Genomic DNA, 5,634 nt, shown 5'->3' with positions numbered 1-5,634 from the left:
GAGTTCCTCTGTATAGCCCTGGCTGTCCTGGAACTCACTCTGTAGACCAGGCTGCCCTTACTTGAACTCAGAAATCTGCCTGCCTTTGCCCCCCAAGTGCTGGGATTAAAGGCATGCGCCACCACCACCAGACAGAGACCTGGTATTTTTATTGATGAGCTTCTTGCACTATAGCTGGGCAGATACTGAGCTATCCTAACCTGACTGTGCTGGCCTGACCTACTTCCCAACCACGTGGAGAAACCTGCCATGTAGGCGTTGCCTTGGCCCCCATCATGGTGCTTCATCTGACCTCCTGGTAAATTGCCTCCCTCTTTTTCCACTCCTGACACCCCCACTGGGACCAGAAGCCCCACCTTATTCTCTTCTGCCCAGCTGCTGGCTGATCGATCAGCTCTTTATTAACCAATCAGAAGTGAAGGAAAACAGGGTTTCTCTGTGTAGCCCTGGCTGTCCTGGAACTCACTCTGTAGACCAGGCTGGCCTCGAACTCAGAAATCTGCCTGCCTCTGCCTCCCAAGTGCTAGGATTAAAGGCCACCACTGTCAGGCAGGAAAACAATTTTTTGCATAACATTTAGACAGACGATGTTTGACAATGCCAACATCAGGGTTGTAACCAGATCTCTGGGCAGAGTGATCCGCACCTGAACACACAGTGCACAAAACCGTCCATCCCCCAACAACCCTGACTCCACTCGCGGAAGCCTGCAGGCCAGTCCAAGGAGGGGCTTCTAGATGCTTTTCTCTTGAGCTGGCCCTTTGTCCTTTGTGACGGGAACTCGCAAGGAAGAAAACCCAGATGGAAATAAAAGGCAGAGTAAGCAGGGAACAATGGTGCATGCCTATAACCCCAGCCCTGGGGAGATGCAGACAGAAGCATCAAGAGTTCAAGGCCAGCCTGGCCTGCACAAGACCCTGACTCAGAATCTATAGACTAAAGCAAGCCAGCAGACAAAAACGGCTGGAGCAGCTGGAGCAGCTGGAGCAGCTGGACACTTTGCTCTAGAAAGAGAGATTTATAAAAACATACTGTGGTAGTTTGAAAAAAAAGGCCTCATAAGATCATAGGGAGTGGCTTTATCGGAAGGTGTGGCCTTGTTGGAATAGGTACAGCATGGTTGGAGAACGTGTGTCATTGAAGGGTGGGCTTTGAGGTTTTGGAAGCCCAAGGCAGGCCTAAGGGTGCATTGTCTCTTCCTGCTGCCTGTAGATCCAGATTAGAGCTTACATTTCCAGCATCATGTTTGCCTGCTTGACACTATGTTGCCCTCACCATAGACGATAATGGATGCAACCTTTGAACTGTAACAGCCCCAAGTAAACGTTTTCCTTTTTAAGAGCTGCCAGGGTCACGGTGTCTCTTCACCTCACGAAGACGCATGCTATGACTCTTGGCCTCTTACACAACAAGACCTGGACCTCTCAAGTCTCCTTTTCCTCGGGGGTTACTCAGCAGCTGTTTCAGACCCAGAAATTCCCAGCTCCTTGCTGTTCTGTTGTCCCAGGGGCATAACCGCTTGGTGCCTCTCTCAGGGGCTGGCTCCGCAAATCTCCTCTTAGTCTTTCCCCTGGACGCCACTCTGTTCCCCAGGACTGGTACCTTTGGACAATTCGCTAAGAGAGGATCACATGGAGGAAAGCTGTGGATTCAATTGTAGGCGACAGTTACTTTACTGAGTGCTTGTATTGTTCTAATGCTGTTAGATGCTCCGCACATCAGACGCACTAGGAGTCGTCCCTACTCCCCACAGTTCCTGCACGCAGTGCCACGGCTTGAGGAGGTCAGCTCAGAAAGTTTGGAAAATTCCACTAGACCCCTCCCCTCCCGGAAGACAAAAGTCAAAGGCGCCCCTCCCCTCCGGAAGGGAAGGGCTTATTACATTCCTCAGACCACTGAGAGAAACCATCACCACCTGCAGATAAGGGAAGTCCAGAGCAGTAGACACATTCCTCAGGTCTGGAGGGACCGTTGGCTTCCCACAGCCAAGGAAAGCCCTTGCTCCCTAAAGACCAATCAGCTTAAAGAGCACACTGTTCCGCCAATCATATTGTGCCTAGTTGCTGTTGCTCTAAAAACTTTATAAAAATGGGCTGGGCGAGGTTGTCACCTCTCCTTCGGGTGTAGGATGACTCCAACACATTGGGACAATAAATTCCTTTCTTTTTGCATATGTTGTTCACTCAGGGGCTCCTTGTAAGCTAAGACTTGCCAGTCTTTTTGGTTTTTTGAGACAGGGTTTCTCTGTGTAGCCCTGGCTGTCCTGGAACTCACTCTGTAGACCAGGTTGGCCTCAAACTCAGAAATCCGCCTGCCTCTGCCTCCCAAGTGCTGGGATTAAAGATGTACGCCACCACCGCCCCGCTCGCCAGAGTCTTACAGGCTAAGTTCCTCCCAACCCTCCAACACGCACAGGTGGAACTGGAGGTTGGGAGTCACAGACAGCAGAACAAGGTTTGGTTTGACTTCCACCTGTTCCATTTGGTGTTGGTGACCTTCGGCAAGTCAACTGCTTCCTGCTTACTCAGCATTTCCTTGGATTCTTCTGTTAGTGTCTGCAAAAGGATACAATAACAATACCCGCTGAAACCTCCTACTAGGCCTGTCTAGAGAATCTAATAAAGCCACCCTTATGAGTTGGGTGTAGTGGTATAGGCCCATAATCCTAGTTCCTGGGACTGAAGGAGGAGGGTCACAATTGGGGGGCTAGCCTGAGCTATGTAATGAAACCCTGTCTCACAAATTGAGAACCAGTGCCTAAAGAGACAGCTCAGTGGTTAAGAGGACTTGTTTTTGAAGAGGACCCCATTCGGTTCCCAGCACCCACATGGTGGCTTCCAGCCATCCATAAGTTCAGTTTCCAGGGGATGTGATGCTCTCATGCACCAGGCGTGTGGTACACATATATATGACCTGGTGAAACACCCATACATGCAACATAGAAATAAATGAATCCCCCAAAATTAAAATCTCTCCTAACAAAAACACACTTATGAAAAGGATTACTTAGCGGATATACATGTATATTTGTTGGTATTAGTAAGAATAAAAAAAGGAGCAGGGCAGTGGTGGCGCACGCTTTTAATCCCAGCATTTGAGAGGCAGAGGCAGGTGGATTTCTGAGTTCGAGGTCAGCCTGGTCTACAGAGTGAATTCCAGGACAGCCAGGGCTACACGGAGAAACCCTGTCTTGAGAAAACCAACCAAACAACCAAAAGAATAAAAAAGGAAACAAATCGGAGGTCTGGTCGACTGGCTTAGTGGTAGACTGGTCACATAGAATGCTCAAGGCATTGCGAATAACTCTCCAACAATTCAAATAATGGGAGTGGTGGGGAGAAGCGTCCAAAGGGTAACACTTGTGTTAGCACGTGCTTGAGCTACACAGGCTTGTCCCGAGAATGGCGTGTCCAAGGCAGCTCTTCCTCAAGCCAGTCTCCTCTTTGAGCTCTACCCTTTCTGCAAGGCGCTAGCAAGGGGCACTTTCCATCTGGTTCTTGCTCTTAAAGATGCCTGGTTTCCTCTCACATGCCCATGTGATGTCAATCAAAGAGCATGAACGAGCAGAGGAAGCTTGTTCCAAAACCACATCTTTGGGACAGGAGAGCGGCTCGGTGGCCGTCTGCTCACTAGAAGGCCTCCCGGGAGCAGAGGAAGCCTGGGCCGCCTTTGGGTAGCCACTAAGGCAGAGAGGAAAGCACTTCTGCGCATGCTCAGTTGGAGGCCACACTAAGAGGGATGAAAATGGTGGGCAGGAGGGCTACAGGGATACCTGGCGGAATGGAGTGTAGCTGTGATGCCCGAGGAGCAGCAGTGTTCCAGGAAGAGGTGATCACGGTCTCTTTCAGGAACCTCGATTCTTCTTTCCTTCTCCCTAAAACCTGGCCAGGCGAACTGTCTTCTCTGACGGGTCTGGTCCACAGAACCTTCCTTGCCGCCTGTGGGGAAGATTACTCACAAAGCTTTCCACAGCAGACGGACCTTGCTGAGGTCTGACCTTCTAGGGCTATCTTTGGAATACAACTAATGCGCATGTGCACCTGCTGAACTCGATTGTGACTGCACGCGATAGCCAGGCAGTCACAATAGGTGCACGCGAGGCTTAGGCGCAGCTTTGTTTAATTTAACATACTCAGTTCAAAACAAAAGGATTTTTCTAAGTCAAATTTTAGTTAGAACCTTGTGCGTGATTTCTCCGCTCCCCACCCCCTCCCACCCTCCAGCCCTGGCAGTCTAGAGGGCTCAGTAGGTTAGATGGTCCTTCTGGCTTCTAAGCCCAGCAAGGTTCCCAGATCTGAACATTGGGATTGGGAGGGTGGGGTTCCCATGATCTCCATTTATTTATTTATTTATTTATTTATTTATTTTTAAAGATTTATTTTATGTGTATGAGTATACTGTAGCTGTACAGATGGCTGTGAGCTATCATGTGTGTGACTGCTGTTGATCTCAGGACCTCCGCCGGCCCTGCTTGCTCCGGCGTAATTTACTGCAGCTGTCTTCAGATGCACCAGAAGAGGGCGTCCGATCTCATTACAGGTGGTTGTGAGCCACCATGTGGTTGCTGGGATCCGAACTCAGGACCTTTGGAAGAGCAGGCAGTGCTCTTACCCGCTGAGCCATCTCGCCAGCCCTCCATTTATAATTGACAGAACTCACAGACCTCGAGTTTACTTAACCTTACCAATAACGGTGCATTATACTTTCGCCCATGTACTGATTTTCATTTTGAGATAAGTTCTCATTATGTTGCCTTGGCTGGCTTTGGATACACTATGGTAGACCAGGCTGGACTCAACCTTGCAGCAGCCATCATGCCCCACCCTCCTGAGACCTGAGAATACCAATGTGGGCCACCGTGGCCTCTTCCATTTTTCATCTCCGTACAGAATCTCACTGTAGTTCAGCATGCTTCAGACTCACTATCCTCCTACCTCAGCAGCTTATTTGTTGGGATTAGAGGCACTTGAACTATCTGGATTTATTTACAATTCTCGCGTGTGTGTGTGTGTGTGTGTGTGTGTGTGTGTGCGTGTGCGTGTGCGTGTGTGTGTGTGTGTGTGTGTGTGTGTGTGTGCTGGGGATGGAATCCAATGCCTCATTCATAGTGGCCTACTACCAAGATGCTGTCTCAGCTCTTTCAGTTCCTTATAAAGTATACATCCAGGAGTCCAAATGATAGAGAGGCAAGGAAAGGGCCTGAGGTCAATATGGGGCACAGCCCCAGAACTCCTCAACTCCTGTCATTTTGGGGGAATTTATTAAGGTTTCATTACACAGCCTTGCATGATTAAATAATCAGCCGTCGGTGGGTATAGTGCATACCTGAAATTCATAGGTGATAGGTTATTTTTCCACCCGTGAAATGAGCCAGTTCAAGACAGATTAGAATATATTAAAGGCAAGCTTATTGGGAAGCTACTCCTGGGTGAGTTCACTGGCCCCAAGGACCAAGGCCAGAGGAATACCCATGGGGAGCAAAGAGGGATGGGGGGTCGAGAAAGAGAGAAAGGGTACAAGCACATAGCCACAGTAAGAAGGGGAAAAAGGAGGATGAGGAGCGAGAAGAGAGGAAGAGGGGGAGAGAGGTGGGAAGAGAGGGAGGAAGGAGAGAGAGGAAGAGGGGGAGAGAGG

The 5,634-nt window shown here is 49.5% G+C and overlaps 1 long non-coding RNA gene across 1 annotated transcript; it reads right to left on the bottom strand.

Moving 5' to 3' along the window:
- Positions 1-1,556: 1,556 nt before the first annotated feature.
- LOC116087738 lies at positions 1,557-3,964 on the bottom strand. The gene is made up of 3 exons (XR_004117600.1): positions 3,773-3,964; positions 2,414-2,555; positions 1,557-1,642 (listed from the first exon to the last, which is right to left on the bottom strand). It is a non-coding gene; the product is annotated as an uncharacterized LOC116087738 (long non-coding RNA).
- Between the last annotated feature and the right edge of the window lie 1,670 nt (positions 3,965-5,634).

This window comes from Mastomys coucha, unplaced genomic scaffold, assembly GCF_008632895.1.
Source record: "Mastomys coucha isolate ucsf_1 unplaced genomic scaffold, UCSF_Mcou_1 pScaffold13, whole genome shotgun sequence".
NCBI lineage: Eukaryota > Metazoa > Chordata > Mammalia > Rodentia > Muridae > Mastomys > Mastomys coucha.
Note: the sequence above shows the minus strand (reverse complement) of the source record. Positions and strands in the feature narration are given on the sequence as shown.